Genomic DNA, 17167 nt, shown 5'->3' with positions numbered 1-17167 from the left:
TTGCCCATTCTCCAGTTTTGCATAACCAATACTTTTATATTTTTTTCACCTCTATGATTACCTGTATCTAAGCATTTGCAGACTGCCCCTTACCTTAGTGCTTTTTACAATCTTGCATTTTAGCGAAACAGTGCTTGTTCCTGCATAACCATTATCATTCTCCACGGGAGTGACCACATTGTTATCTATATGACACATGAACTAGCACTGTCTGGCTGTTTTAAAAGATTTAAAAAGCTTATAAAAAGCACTGAGATAAGTGGTGGCCTGCAGGGGCTTAGAAAAAGGCAAGCTTAGAGGTTATAAAGGAACAGTCTACTCCAGAATGTTTATCGTTTAAAAAGAAAGATAATCCATTTATTACCCATTCCCTAATTTTGCATAACCAACACGTTATATTAATATACTTTTTACCTCTGTGATTACCTTGTATCTAAGCCTCTGCAGACTGCCCCCTTATTTCTGTTCTTTTGACAGACTGGCATTTTAGCCAATCAGTGCTGACTAAATAACTCCATGGAAGTGAGCATAATGTTATCTATATGGCACACATGAACTAGAGCGGTCTAGCTGTGAAAAACTGTAAATATGCACTGAGATAAGAGGCAGCCTTCAAGGACTTAGAAATTCATATATGAGGCAATTTAGGTCTAGCTTTCAACAAAGAAAACCAAGAGAATAAAGCAAATTTAATGATAAAAGTAAATTTGAAAGTTGTTTAAAATTGCATACCCTGACATACCCTGAGGGTTCCGGTGGAGGAGGAGCAAAGTATGTGCTGCAGCTGCTGCTTGGCTCGATACTCCAGTCCTATAGCTTCTTGGCTGTGAATCCTCGCGCCTTACCCCATTTTTGGGGCTGCCTACATGGACAGATTGAGACATCATCTCGGGAACCTATAACAGTGATAATACACCTCACTGTTTTGGCACACAGGATACCTGGAGAGACCTGGAGTCTAGTCTAACTATTACAACAGATGACTTAAGGGCTCGAAATGGTTTCTCTTCATCTACTATTGATAAATCCCGTTCTCCCTTGAAGGGGACAGGAGCAATATTACATCTGTTTTACATTGACAAACGGTTTCTCCTAACTACCTCTCAGTAAAAGTATATGGAATAAAACCTACCTGTTTTCCTCCTTTTTGTTTTGAGCAGCCGCCTTCTCTAAAGAACAGTCGTTGTGCAAAAGCAGACATACCTGTCCAAATGCTAACACACCTGAACTAGCTGCGGCTCTTCTGCTCTGATTGAGTTTTTCCTATCCTCCTCGCCTTTCCCCCTCCTCCCCCACCGGTGCTGCGTGGGAGGAGGTGAGGCTGCACCTGTGGGGCCGTACATAGATCTCCTTTTAGCTTACCTGCCTGCTCCCCCCTGGCTACTGCTGTACTTGTCGAACCGGCCTTGGCCCCAAGTCCTATTAGCCCTGAGAAACCTGAGGCTCCCCTGGCTTGAGCGGGTCTCACTTGCTTTTTTGATACCTGACCTCCCTCCTCCCCCACCGGTGCTGCGTGGGAGGAGGTGAAGCTACACCTGTAAAATCAGCCATAAACCATCACCCTGCTTGCCTCTCCCGGTTATCGCTGTCCTCGCTGAGTTGGCCCCGCTGTAAACGCTGAGCTTTGCCTTCTTGATTTGTCGGCTGTTCTCCCGGCTGGACCGCGATCTGGCCGCACTTCTACAATTGCCCCCCCTCCTCCCCCACCGGTGCTGCATGGGAGGAGGTGAACTTGCATCGCTGGCATACGGGCTGTGTGTGCGTGCGTTTGGCTGCTTCACTTGGTTGCTGCGGCAAAATCTGAACTGTCACCTCCTTGGCCGCTGGAAGCCTCCGCTTGGGTGTCTTATATCTCCTGTGACTGATCCCGGGTCCGGCTCTTCTCTGACAGCTGTTTCGCCTCCCCCCCCACCGGTGCTGCGTGGGAGGAGGTGAACCCCTGGATGGTGCTTGAGAGAGGGCTGGAGAGCCGGCTTTGAAACTGCACCTTTTTTCTGTGGACCACACCTGTCCGAGTCTTCCTCCCTCCACCTACACCATCTGCTTGAGAGGAGGTGAATGCACCCTGGATTACACGCAGGGGTATATAGCTGGAGGCCTGCTTTGTCTCTTTTCAGGCTAGTCTGGAGCACAGTGAGTATTCTTTGACCAGACATTCAACTACTGTAGGGGGGCAGCATGTAAAAAGGTAAGCTCTACAGCTTCTATATTTGTTAATTGAACTAAGGGCTGTCAAAGACATACCAGGCTGAATTAAAAGATACTCCTTAACTGCAGTAAGGATTACAAATAAACTGGCACAAAAATACCTTTTTTTTCTAAGGCTCATTACCTGGAAATTTGTGCTACTGCACCAAGATTTGAGTTTCCCATAACTGGAGGAAACATAGAAGAGAAGGAAAAGGAGAGGAGTGATAGAGGGGAAAGAAGAAGAGAAGGACAGAGGGGAAGAAAAAAGGAGAAAAGTTACATAAGCATTGGTTCAACCTATACCAATACCTGGGGACTATAAAGTTATTCTGTTAAAATAATGTACTAATTTACAAATATTGCATACTTTATACATAGTCCAATACATTTTGAGAATACAGGACTGTATAGATCTAATTTTGGCTTAGTACAAGGAACTGTAAACAGTTAGGCCTAGATTTGGAGTTTGGCGGTAGCCGTGAAAACCAGCGTTAGAGGCTCCTAACGCTGATTTTAGGCTACCGCCGGTATTTAGAGTCACTCAAAAAAGGGTCTAACGCTCACTTTTCAGCCGCGACTTTTACATACCGCAGATCCCCTTACGTCAATTGCGTATCCTATCTTTTCAATGGGATCTTTCTAACTCCGGTATTTAGAGTCGTGGCTGAAGTGAGCGTTAGAAATCTAACGACAAAACTCCAGCCGCAGAAAAAAGTCAGTAGTTAAGAGCTTTCTGGGCTAACGCCGGTTCATAAAGCTCTTAACTACTGTACTCTAAAGTACACTAACACCCATAAACTACCTATGTACCCCTAAACCGAGGTCCCCCCACATCGCCGCAACTCGATTAAATTTTTTTAACCCCTAATCTGCCGACCGCCACCTACGTTATCCTTATGTACCCCTAATCTGCTGCCCCTAACACCGCCGACCCCTATATTATATTTATTAACCCCTAATCTGCCCCCCACAACGTCGCCGCCAGCTACCTACACTTATTAACCCCTAATCTGCCGCCGCCAGCTACATTATCCCTATGTACCCCTAATCTGCTGCCCTAACATCGCTGACCCCTATATTATATTTATTAACCCCTAACCTGCCCCCCACAACGTCGCCGCCACCTACCTCCAATAATTAACCCCTAATCTGCCGACCGCAAAGAGCCGCCAGCTACATTATAGCTATGTACCCCTAATCTGCTGCCCTTAACACCGCCGACCCCTATATTATATTTATTAACCCCTAACCTGCCCTCCCTAACATCGCCGACACCTAACTTCAATTATTAACCCCTAATCTGCAGACCGAATCTTGCCGCAATTCTAATAAATGTATTAACCCCTAAAGCTAAGTCTAACCCTAACACTAACACCCCCCTAAGTTAAATATAATTTACATCTAACAAAATTAATTAACTCTTATTAAATAAATTATTCCTATTTAAAGCTAAATACTTACCTGTAAAATAAATCCTAATATAGCTACAACATAAATTATAATTATATTATAGCTATTTTAGGATTAATATTTATTTTACAGGAAACTTTGTATTTATTTTAACCAGGTACAATAGCTATTAAATAGTTAAGAACTATTTAATAGCTAAAATAGTTAAAATAATTACAAATTTACCTGTAAAATAAATCCTAACCTAAGTTACAATTAAACCTAACACTACACTATCAATAAATTAATTAAATAAAATACCTACAATTACCTACAATTAAACCTAACACTACACTATCAATAAATAAATTAAATACAATACCTACAAATAACTACAATGAAATAAACTAACTAAAGTACAAAAAATAAAAAAGAACTAAGTTACAAAAAATAAAAAAATATTTACAAACATAAGAAAAATATTACAACAATTTTAAACTAATTACACCTACTCTAAGCCCCCTAATAAAATAACAAAGCCCCCCAAAATAAAAAAATGCCCTACCCTATTCTAAATTACTAAAGTTCAAAGCTCGTTTACCTTACCAGCCCTGAACAGGGCCCTTTGCGGGGCATGCCCCAAGAAGTTCAGCTCTTTTGCCTGTAAAAAAAAACATACAATACCCCCCCCAACATTACAACCCACCACCCACATACCCCTAATCTAACCCAAACCCCCCTTAAATAAACCTAACACTAAGCCCCTGAAGATCATCCTACCTTGTCTTCACCATACCAGGTTCACCGATCCGTCCTGGCTCCGATATCTTCATCCAACCCAAGAGGGAGCTAGACATCCATCATCCGATGGCTGAAGAAGTCCAGAAGAGGGTCCAAAGTCTTCATCCTATCCGGGAAGAAGAGTAGATCCGGACCGGCAACCATCTTCTTCCAAGCGGCATCTTCTATCTTCATCTGATGAGGACCGGCTCCATCCTGAAGACCTCCACCGCGGACCCATCTTCATCCGGCGACGTCCAACTGAAGAATGACGGTTCCTTTAAGGGACGTCATCCAAGATGGCGTCCCTCGAATTCCGATTGGCTGATAGGATTCTATCAGCCAATCGGAATTAAGGTAGGAATTTTCTGATTGGCTGATGGAATCAGCCAATCAGAATCAAGTTCAATCCGATTGGCTGATTGGATCAGCCAATCGGATTGAACTTGATTCTGATTGGCTGATTCCATCAGCCAATCAGAATATTCCTACCTTAATTCCGATTGGCTGATAGAATCCTATCAGCCAATCGGAATTCGAGGGACGCCATCTTGGATGACGTCATTTAAAGGAACCGTCATTCGTCGTTCAGTCGTCGGCCAGGATGGATGTTCCGCGTCTGAGGTCTTCAGGATCCTGCCGCTCCACTCCGGATGGATGACGATAGAAGATCCCGCTTGGATGAAGACTTCAATCGGATGGAAGACCTCTTCTGCCCCGCTTGGATGAAGACTTCGGACCCTCTTCTGGACCGATCGCTGAACCCGGTGAGGTGAAGACAAGGTAGGGAGATCTTCAGGGACTTAGTGTTAGGTTTATTTAAGGGGGGTTTGCTTTAGATTAGGGGTATGTGGGTGGTGGGTTGTAATGTTGGGGGGGGTATTGTATGGGTTTTTTTACAGGCAAAAGAGCTGAACTTCTTGGGGCAAAGGGCCCTGTTCAGGGATGGTAAGGTAAAGAGCTTTGAACTTTAGTAATCTAGAATAGGGTAGGGCATTTTTTTATTTTGGGGGGCTTTGTTATTTTATTAGGGGGCTTAGAGTAGGTGTAATTAGTTTAAAATTGTTGTAATATTTTTCTTATGTTTGTAAATATTTTTTTATTTTTTGTAACTTAGTTCTTTTTTATTTTTTGTACTTTAGTTAGTTTATTTCATTGTAGTTATTTGTAGGTATTGTATTTAATTAATTTATTGATAGTGTAGTGTTAGGTTTAATTGTAGGTAATTGTAGGTATTTTATTTAATTAATTTATTGATAGTGTAGTGTTAGGTTTAATTGTAACTTTGGTTAGGATTTATTTTACAGGTAATTTTGTAATTATTTTACCTATTTTAGCTATTAAATAGTTCTTAACTATTTAATAGCTATTGTACCTGGTTAAAATAAATACAAAGTTACCTGTAAAATATATATTAATCCTAAAATAGCTATAATATAATTATAATTTATATTGTAGCTATATTAGGATTTATTTTACAGGGAAGTATTTAGCTTTAAATAGGAATAATTTATTTAATAAGAGTTAATTAATTTCGTTAGATTAAAATTATATTTAATTTAGGGGGGTGTTAGTGCTAGGGTTAGACTTAGCTTTAGGGGTTAATACATTTATTAGAATAGTGGTGAGCTCCAGTTGACAGATTAGGGGTTAATAATTGAAGTTAGGTGTTGGTGATGTTAGGGACGGCAGATTAGGGGTTAATACTATTTATTATAGGGTTAGTGAGGCGGATTAGGGGTTAATAACTTTATTATAATAGCGGTGCGGTCCGCTCGGCAGATTAGGGGTTAATAAGTGTAGGTAGCTGGCGGCGACGTTGTGGGGGGCAGATTAGGGGTTAATAAATATAATATAGGGGTCGGCGATGTTAGGGCAGCAGATTAGGGGTACATAGGGATAATGTAAGTAGCGGCGGTTTACGGAGCGGCAGATTAGGGGTTAATAATAATATGCAGGGGTCAGCGATAGCGGGGGCGGCAGAATAGGGGTTAATAAGTGTAAGGTTAGGGGTGTTTAGACTCGGGGTACATGTTAGAGTGTTAGGTGCAGACGTAGGAAGTGTTTCCCCATAGCAAACAATGGTGCTGCGTTAGGAGCTGAACGCGGCTTTTTTGCAGGTGTTAGGTTTTTTTTCAGCTCAAACAGCCCCATTGTTTCCTATGGGGGAATCGTGCACGAGCACGTTTTTGAGGCTGGCCGCTTGCGTAAGCAACTCTGGTATCGAGAGTTGAAGCTGCGTTAAATATGCTCTACGCTCCTTTTTTGGAGCCTAACGCAGCCTTTATGTGGACTCTCAATACCAGAGTTATTTTTATGGTGCGGCCAGAAAAAAGCCAGCGTTAGCTTTTCGGGTCGTTACCGACAAAACTCTAAATCTAGCCGTAAATGTTTTATTTTGTATAGCCCTATTTAGTAGAAGGGAAATTGTTTCAAAATTTGCTATTTAATTTCTATCTTCTCCCCTCTTCTGTATACTGTTATCAAACATACATAACTAAGAAGAAGGAGGTTTGTCAGCTTGAACATTAGATCTATTGATTTTCTGAGAAATCTTCTATAAAAAAAAAAAAAAAAAAAAAAAAGACATCTTAAATCTTCATCTTAAAGATAGGAGAGGAAAGGAAAGAGAGAAAAAGAGTAATAGCACTAAACCCCAACAATCAGAACTGCATTACCACAATAGGTGGGATAAAAGCTCACCATAAAACTACTTTAGTCTTTAAAAAGGCTCTTAGCTCACGAACTTTATAAAATATATTATATGTTCTAAAAACTACATCACACAAGTAGATTTAAAAAGAAAAAAAGACATCTTAAATCTTCATCTTAAATATAGGAGAGGAAAGGAAAGAGAGAAAAAGAGTAATAGCACTAAACCCCAACAATCAGAACTGCATTACCACAATAGGTGGGATAAAAGCTCACCATAAAACTACTTTAGTCTTTAAAAAGGCTCTTAGCTCACGAACTTTATAAAATATATTATATGTTCTAAAAACTACATCACACAAGTAGATTTACCTTTTAAAACACTTTTAAGGCTAGCTCACACTGTAGAAATTCAAATAGAAAAATCTGTCATATAGCGAGTAGCCTTATATCCATTGATTTCACTTTAAAGGGAACTAAGGGAAAACAGGGCATTGTAAACCATACTATTACATCTTTCCTAAATAACTAAATTACTCTTAACTTTGTCCCACATTTGGTAAAAAAAAACAAAAAACTCCCTTGTCTCCCTGACACGGCCGCCTAATACACCCAACTCACCTTTTTTTTTTCACATCTTCACTTTACCTTCACAACTGCCCCGCACCCCCTGTCCCTCTTTTTTTTTCCTTTAATTGGGTTCTTCCCCTTAATATAATAAACAATTCTCACTTCACTTGTTCACTTATAGCTTATGGATAAATATTTTCACCCTCACTCTCACGGTAAAACCTCACCAGTGGCCATGTCGGTCAGACAAAGAGATAAGAAACATAAATTTGTTCCCGAGGTCCAAGCAGAGAGACAGATACCCCCTGGTGACCCTTTAAATTTGCAAGAACATATCGATGTACAATCTTTAGTCTCTAAAATCTCTGACGCCCTCACTCCTAAATTTGACTCCCTAAAAAAGGAGCTCAAACAAGACATTGCCTGTTTAACTTCAGAAATTAAACAATTTGCAGAAAGATTCTCTGAGGTTGAGCAAAGAGTCTCGGATCTTGAAGACCTGGTCTCAACCCAGAATGACAAATTAGAAACCATAACCCTGGCCCTTACTAAAGCACAAAGTAGAGTTGAAGACCTTGAGAATCGCTCAAGGTGCAATAATTTAAGATTAATTGGTCTTCCTGAGGGAAAATAGCCAGAAGATTTTAACAACTTATTTACACATATTCTTCCATCTTTATTACAGTTACCTGAGAACTATCCTAAAATAATAATAGAATGAGCACATAGGATAGGATCAATTTCTTCTGCTAATACTAACAAAAGGCCAAGACCTATCATAGCTAAATTCCTGAATTACCAGGATAAAATCATGTTCTTACTTTTAATAAAAAATGGATACAGGGCACAAACTTAAAATGACCTCATGGAACATTGGAGGTCTCACCTCTCCAATTTAACGGAAGGCAATACTTCTTCAATTAAAAAAAATTAACACCAACATAGCCTTCCTACAGGAAACACATTTAAAATCTGAAGAAATTTTAAAACTTAAATCCTCCTGGGTTAAAGATGTTTTTTTTTCCTCCACGGTAAAAAGAAAGAGCGGGGTTGCGATCCTTTTGGGGAAGAAACTCCTCTATGAGGTTATCCAGGTAGATATGGATCAGGAAGGTAGATATTTAATGGTAAAAATTAAAATTTCAAAAGTACTATATACACTCTGTAACGTATACGCCCCAAATGTTTTTAACTTCCCATTTTGGGAAACACTGCAAAACAAGCTTCTCTCATTCGCAGAAGGCTATTTACTACTGGTTGGCGACTTTAATATGGCTCCTCAGCATCCCCTTGACAGGCTCAGGCAGAATTCTGCCCCAGTTAAAACTAAGAGAGACAACTTAGAGTCTAAATTATTTCTCAAACTTTCTCGCAACCTAAAGCTTTGCGATATCTGTAGGATCCAAAATCCGGATCTTAGAGACTTTACATGCCATTCGAAAGCACATAAATCGCTTTCAAGAATCGATCTTTTTTTGATAGATGAAAGACTTTGTAAGTCAAAAGTAGCTGCCAATATTCTACCTATCACTATCTCGGACCATGCCCCGATCACTCTTGAATTTGACCTAATCCCGTCAGGGAACAGGAACTTTGGTTTCTCTTTCCCTCATTATCTAGCAAATGACTTAAAATTTAAAAATGGGCTTATCTCTAGTTTTCGCGAGTATGCAGTCATTAACCAACAACATACTTCCACACCTGCTTTGTTTTGGGAAACTGCGAAGGCGGTCCTTCGTCGGGAAATACTAGCTTATACTATTTCTAGATCTAAGAAAATGAAAAAAAAGGAGACCGAGGCACTAAAGGCCGTCACAAATGCATATAACCGCTATATTTTATCTAAAACACCTGAAAACTGGTCTAGATACAGTTCGGCGCTGGCGGAGAGAGACTCCCTCCTGCTCTACAAAAGTACCCAAAGAGATCTTAGGTTGAAGGCTAAAATGTATCATTATGGTAATAAGACAGGGAGGCTTCTGGCAAATTTAGTGAAGATTGAAAGAGGCTCATCTATAATAAAAACCATATCCTCGGACAATAAAAGTTCTAACTCCCCTGAAGAAATTTGCAGAGTATTTGCAGAATATTATGAGTCTTTGTACGCTTCTAAAAACTCTAATACCATACAGAGGGAAAACTTTTGGGATCAGATAACTTTTCCAACTCTGACCCCTGATTCACTGGTAACGTTACAATCTCCTCTTACTGAAGCAGAAATAGTCACAACGATTCAAAATCTCTCCTCTAATAAAGCACCGGGACCTGACGCACTTCCAAACGAATTTTATAAAATACTAGCACCCGAGATAATAAAGCATTTAGCTACACTTTTTAATGATATATATATTTCAGGTAATATTCCAACTAAGGAATTTGCTGCATCCTATACAACGCTTACCTTGAAACGGGGGAAAGATCCAGAAAAAAAGGAGTCATACAGACCTATCGCGCTCCTGAATACAGACTATAAACTTTTTACATCTATCTTATCAAATAGACTCCAACCTTTGCTTTCTTCTATTATACACAGTGATCAGGCAGGCTTCCTCCTAAAGTGAAATTCATCTGCTAAGATAAGAGAGGTATTCATGACAATAGAATACCTTAAACTGCTGGATGTAGGGGGGATGGGGGGGAGGACACTTCTGATAAAGCAATCATATCCATTGACGCGGAAAAAGCATTTGATACGGTACATCATGATCATTTGTCTCACACGCTACAACAATTTGGCCTTGGAGGTAATTTTCTCCGCTTTTTTAACAATCTATATAGTAATGCACATACAAGAATCTTAGTTAATGGTGATATGAATCCCGATATAAAACTGAGAAGAGGGACAAGGCAGGGGTGTCCTCTCTCCCCTCTCTTGTTCGACCTGGCTATTGAACCACTTGCTATCCAGATTCGCCATCAACTTGAAGGGATCAAAATTAAGGAGAAAGAATTGCAAATTGCACTATATGCAGACGATGTACTCCTTTATATTTCTAATACGGCTAGAAATATCCCAAAACTTCTTGCTATCATAGACCAATTTGGCTCCTTCTCTGGATACAAAGTAAATGTTTTAAAATCAGAGCTCTGTTGGCTTAAGCACACCAAAGACTCCTGTGCAAATATCCCATTTACTATAGTCCAAGAGGCATTTAGGTATCTAGGTATATGGATCTCCTCCAACCCTACTGCCTGGTACGATTTAAACGTCCCTCCGGTACTCAAAAAAATCAGAGAAGCCCTTAAAAATTGGCAAAAACTCCCCTTATCTTTGTCAGGCCGCATTGCACTTTATAAGATGACTCTCCTTCCCAAAATTCTGTATGTACTCCAGAATACATCACTTACCTTAAAAACAAAAGATATATCATCTTTTAATTTGGCGCTTCGATCCTTTCTCTGGCAGAACAAGAAACCTAGGATCTCCTTATCTAAACTAATGCTCCCTGTAGAGCAGGGAGGACTCTCTCTGCCAGACATCCGTTTGTACAATATAGTCTTTCAGGCTAGGGTAGCAATAGACTGGTTAACCAATGCTAACTATGTAACAAGTCTTGATCTTGAAAAAAACATAGCTTATCCATGTTCTTTGATAGCCTTATTACATTGTGATAAAAATATAATTCCGCCCATGTTAAAGAAAATTAAGTCTATCTACATTCCAATCCAGATGTGGAAAAAGATATGTCTAATGCTACATATTCAACCTAGAACCTCGCGATATCTACCTCTCTTAAATAATTCACATTTCCAAGCTGGCATACAATCTGCTCTCTTCTCTAAATGGGAATCCCGGGGCCTTCAGAATATCTCCCAACTACTTGATTTCCAAAACAAATGTATTAAAACCTTCGACTCTCTTAAAAAGGACTTTCATCTTCCTAATAAAAATTTCTTCGCTTATCTGCAAGCACAACATTTTGCTCTTAAATTAGTAAATGATTTTGGCTGGGAATGGTCCCTAGGTATACTTGAGAACTGGATTTTATTAGCCAAAAATGGCTTATCATCAATTTCCTATATATACCAGAGACTGGCTTCTCTCAGAGGCCCAGAAATAATAGAAAATCTGCAGGCTAAGTGGACAAATGATGGGGATATGGACTAGCGCCTACTCAATACCCTTGGAGCTTAGGGGGGAGGTGATACCTAGTGACCACCAATAGAATCGTATGTATACTAGGGATCCCCCAAGCGCCTACCGAACTGGAGGCAGATAGGGATAGTAAGGTATAATCAGGTATATAGAGGTAGATAAAATGTTAGATATTTAATACATAATCTAAAAACATAAATTACAACTCATGGATCCATGAAAAATAAAACAAATGGTAATACGCTCAAAATGGTAATAAAATCACATACAGATAAAAACAATAGATGGTCGCAGGTAAGTGGCCTAGCTCCTGCGCAGACCTGGGTACAAAGTGTGAGGGTACCAATGTGGTGAATACAAAAAATATATAAAAAATTGCAAAAATTACAAATATGAAAAATAACAGGTGTAAAAAATAAAAAATAAAAGATCAACGGAACGAATAAGTCTCAATGTAAAACCTCAATGAAAATTAGTGTCAATAAATGTCAATTGAAAAATAAATGTCAGTTGAAAAATAATGTGAATTGCAATTCAGATCCAAACTTCAGGTGAAAATAGTGAAAAATAGTAAAAAATAGAAAAATGGTGAAAAAATGTTTTCGTGACAAAAATTAATGGTGAAAAAATAAAGTAGAAATAGTCACCCAGACCTAAAAGGATATTCCTTTCAGGAATCCCATTTGTAGATATATCCTTGGGGTGTGGAAGGAACAGTGCCCACAAACGTGTGGAACAGGGAATCAGATATCGGTGTAGATGTCAGATTAACTCCAAAAACGATATCCACCTAAAAATAAGTGAAAAAAGAAAAATATAGTGCAGATTGTCTCTCACAATATTACATATAGGAAAATAGGCTTACCAATACTCAGTCGACGCGTTTCGGCCCTAGTATAGGCCTTTATCAAGACTCGGAGTAATTTATTTTTCAATTGACATTTATTGACACTAATTTTCATTGAGGTTTTACATTGAGACTTATTCGTTCCGTTGATCTTTTATTTTTTATTTTTTACACCTGTTATTTTTCATATTTGTCATTTTTGCAATTTTTTATATATTTTTTGTATTCACCACATTGGTACCCTCACACTTTGTACCCAGGTCTGCGCAGGAGCTAGGCCACTTACCTGCGACCATCTATTGTTTTTATCTGTATGTGATTTTATTACCATTTTGAGCGTATTACCATTTGTTTTATTTTTCATGGATCCATGAGTTGTAATTTATGTTTTTAGATTATGTATTAAATATCTAACATTTTATCTACCTCTATATACCTGATTATACCTTACTATCCCTATCTGCCTCCAGTTCGGTAGGCGCTTGGGGGATCCCTAGTATACATTGGCTAAGTGGACAAATATGCTATTAGAAGACCTAGGAGAGACCCCTGCAATTACCTTATCAATTCAAGCAATTGCACGTGCCACTCTCTCCGCTACATGGAGAGAGACACATGTTAAATTAATATTTATGTCCTATTTTTCCCCAGAGAAGGGAACTAAATGCCGAAGTGTTACCTTTAATAAATGTCCAAAATGCTCCTATCCCTCAGCTAACCTTATACATATGTTCTGGTACTGTCCAAAAATAAGGAATTGCTGGCTGAAAATACAATATTGGCTTATCAATTCAGTAGGAATATCTTCACTATCATTCTCTCCCCTAAATATAATTTTCCCACTGGAGGACTTTGGCCTCCCTCGTGATAAACTTAAAATAGTTACCCTGGTAATCCTTGCTGTCTGATACTTAATATTGAAGAAATGGAAATCGCGAGCAATCCCAAGTATATTAGAAGTAAAGAATTGTTTGAAGAAACAGTGCATAATAGAACAAATAGATACCAATCTACAGAATGACCAAGAGGTGAGGAGTTTCTTCTCTAAGTGGTCGGACTTTATTAAAGCTCTGCCCACAAGTGAAATTGAACATCTAATTTATCCCTTTAGAAATACGGAGTTGGTTCTCCTGGGAATTTGGTAGATCTCTGTAGTTAATAAATGAATCATTAAGGCTCTGATCCTCTCTTTTTATCCTGCCCAGCTTCTTTCTCTTTTTCCCCTCCCTTTTACCTTCCCTGTTATCTTTTTTTTTTTTTTTTTTTTTTTTTTTTTTTTGGTTATTTGCTTTTAGTTTTTACGGTTTAAGATATTCAATAGACACTAAATGGAAAAGGGAAAAAGAGGTATAAACAAAAAAGGGGCATCAGGTAAACAGGTTTAAAGTGTCATCGATGAGAGTTAAAATCAGGAATGTATTTTATAGTTCAGACCAGATTCTGTCATTACAAGAACTGACTTTGACGTTACTTTTTTCTTTTTTTCTTTCTTTTCTCTCATCTCTATATGAAATTATGTTGTAAATAAAACCCCTGATGCTTGTTAATAAAAATGAATTGAAAAAAAAAAAAATTCATACCCTATCTGAATCATGGAAGTTTCATTTTGACTAGACTGTCCCTTTAATGTTGGTTATGCAAAGCTGGAAAATTTGTAGTAAAAGGCGTTATCTACCTTTTAAACAATAAAAAATCAAGTAGACTGTCCCTTTAAGTAAGGATAAAAGACACACATGATGGTCTACAGTCCTCCATAACATATGGCATATATTTCCCGGCACTAAGAGGAGGTCAAGAACCCATATCAGAGCTTAAAATCCCTCCCACCTTTCATCTCTCTCTGTCAGGGTTTTTCCCTGTTTTGTTTGCCATGTGCTGCTGGCAGCCATTTTACTCACCTCTCTTGCTGACTCTGGTGCATACTGTGTGATGCTGCTCATTTCCTGCACTTCCTTTTATGGCCAGACTGGTGTACATCATCCGTGTGAGATAGGATGCAGTCTCAGAATTGTGATATCATCACTTATTATTTAAAGGGCCTCTCTTCAGTATGCATTGTCTCAGACCTGTTTGTGAGAGCTCCTGTGTATTACCTGGTTGTCCGATGTCCCTCCTGGTTCCTGATCCCTGGCTTGTTCCTGACTCTGCTGTTCTCCTTGTTCCTGATTCTGGCTCGTCTGACTACTCGCGTTGGCTCCTGACTTGGCTCGTCTGACTACCAGCTCTGGTTTTGATTGCTGGCTTGTTATTTGACTTGTGGACTTTTCATTATTTTTGCTATTAATAAAGGTGTGATTATTTTTGCACTTCTCGTCTCAGTCTGATTCCTGGCACCCTGACATTACGCAAGGGCCATGAATCCTGATGATGCTAATAATCCACCTTTACCTGCCATAATTTCCAGGATGGATGAACAGGATCACCGCTTGGATCAATTTGCACTAGCCCTGCAAACCCTGCTGACTCGCACTGCACATTTGGACCAAACTGTCCCGCAACTTATGGCTGCTCCTGTTTCTGCTGCTGCACCTAGTCCTAACCAGGAGCATGTCTGGTTCTGCACCTCTACCTCAGCGTTATGGAGGCGATCCTAATCAGTGCAGAGGGTTTTTGAACCAGGTGGACATTTACTTTGAGATGTTACCTCAGGCGTTTCCCTCTGAAAGAGCTAAGGTGGGATTTCTCATCTCGTTACTCTCTGACACAGCTCTTGCCTGGGCTAATCCCTTGTTGGAGACTAATAAACCTGTGATTTCAAATTACCCTGAATTTGTGGCCTCCTTTCAAAGGGTATTTGATGTTCCAGCTTGCTCCTCCTCTGCTGCTAAACGACTCATGTCCATTCAGCAAGGTACAAGATCTGTTGCTCAGTATGCCATTGAGTTCCGTATGCTTGCTGCAGAGGTAGGTTGGAACAATGAAGCCCTTGTTGCCACCTTCTTTCATGGGTTCTCTGATGCGATTAAAGACGAAGTTGCTGCCAGAGATTTACCAGAAGATCTCGAGGCATTGGTGTATTTTTTTTATCCTAATTGACATCAGACTAAGTGAGAGGCCCGCTTTCAAGGAGCGCTTGCGGAAGCCTCCTGTTCCGTTGTCTCCTACGTGTTCATTCCCACCCATTCCTCCCTTTCCTCCCATGCCTCTTGGTCCTGAGTCACCAGGTACTGCTGAGCCGATGCAGTTGGGATTCACGTGTCTCTCTGTGGCAGAGAGAGCCTTTAGGAGGAGGGAGGGGCTCTGCCTCTATTGTGGGTTACAGGGCCATCTTTTGAAGTCTTGTCCTACATGGCCGGGAAATGCTCACACCTAAGGTCCTGTCGGGGGCAGACCTTGGGTGGTTTATCCTTGTCCCCAGAACCACTAAAGGAGAAACCTTTGGTCACGGTTGTCCTTTCCTGGGTGGACTCCTCCATAGTCACCCAGGCTCTTGTTGACCCCGGTGCTGTGGGCTATTTCATTGACAGTGCTTTTGTATCAAAGCACTCCATTCCTGTTTTGCCTCGGTTCATTCCGCTTGCTATTGAGGCCAATGATGGCAGGCCCCTTCAGCCCGCACTTGTTACTCACAAAACCGCTCCGTTATCCATGGCTGTTGGGGCTCTCCATTTTGAAACCCTCCAGTTCCAGGTGATAAACTCTCTGCATTTTCCGGTTGTTCTGGGTTATCCCTGGCTCCAAAAGCACAATCCCAGTCTCGATTGGCGCAGGTCCGAAATTTTGTTGTGGTCTCCGCAATGTATTTCCACTTGTCTACAGAAACCAGTTAAAGTCTTGTGCACTTCTTTGGTATCTTAATTGCCAGAGGAGTACCGAGAGTTCCAAGACATTTTTGACAAGGTGCATGCCGGTATTTTAAAGAAAAAAGCAGGGTAGTTAAAGATACTAACACTCTCTGTCTCTAAAAAAGCTGACCCAGCAGGTTGGAATATCTCCTGAGACCAACCACAAATAGGAGAAATGAAAAATTGTTTGTTTGGGTAGCGCTATTCAAAGCTTAGAGATAGGGCAATGTAATTAGTTTTACTAAAACATATGGTACTCAGTATATATGTACAAGGTATCGAAATTGAATGAATAACAATTTGTCGGGTGATCACATCAGATTAGTGTGATCTAAGGACTCTAAAGACAAAATGAAATGTCTAGGATAAAATTGGAAAACGATATAAATTTGTATGTGTTAAATACCTTTTGAACTAATCGTGAAAATAGGTGTAATGAATGTACATTCAGTGTATTGTTGTTTGTATAACCTCACTGATACAACTGGATGAAATGGTATTTAAAACATTAAAAATTTAATGATTAGTGCGAATAAAAATAAAAATAAAAAGTCTGTACAACGTAAGGGGTGCCGGCACCAAATATACAAGGACATCAATTTAAAAACATGTAATACATGCAATACAAAAGAACATATAAATTGGTAAGTGATCGTAACTCAGTTCATATCAATTGAGCCACAACGGGAGAAAACAGTTCACTTCCAATTAGATTGGTAATGTTTACCGTAACTGAGTGTTTAGGATTACCGTCTTTGGCTAATGGAAAGTTCCGTCTGGTAAGGGAATGTAATGCGGAGCTCAAAGGTAAAGGTATCCAATGCGGTGAAGATATCCAATACGGTGTGGGTGGCAAGC

The 17167-nt window shown here is 39.7% G+C and overlaps 1 protein-coding gene across 1 annotated transcript in view; it reads right to left on the bottom strand.

The window, feature by feature from the left end:
• LOC128652466 (multidrug and toxin extrusion protein 2) overlaps positions 1-17167 on the bottom strand; it is a 450289-nt gene that overhangs the window by 79991 nt on the left and 353131 nt on the right. The gene's annotated exons all lie outside the window — the stretch shown is intronic.

The sequence above is a fragment of the Bombina bombina genome, chromosome 3, assembly GCF_027579735.1.
Source record: "Bombina bombina isolate aBomBom1 chromosome 3, aBomBom1.pri, whole genome shotgun sequence".
NCBI classification, from domain to species: domain Eukaryota; kingdom Metazoa; phylum Chordata; class Amphibia; order Anura; family Bombinatoridae; genus Bombina; species Bombina bombina.
Note: the sequence above shows the minus strand (reverse complement) of the source record. Positions and strands in the feature narration are given on the sequence as shown.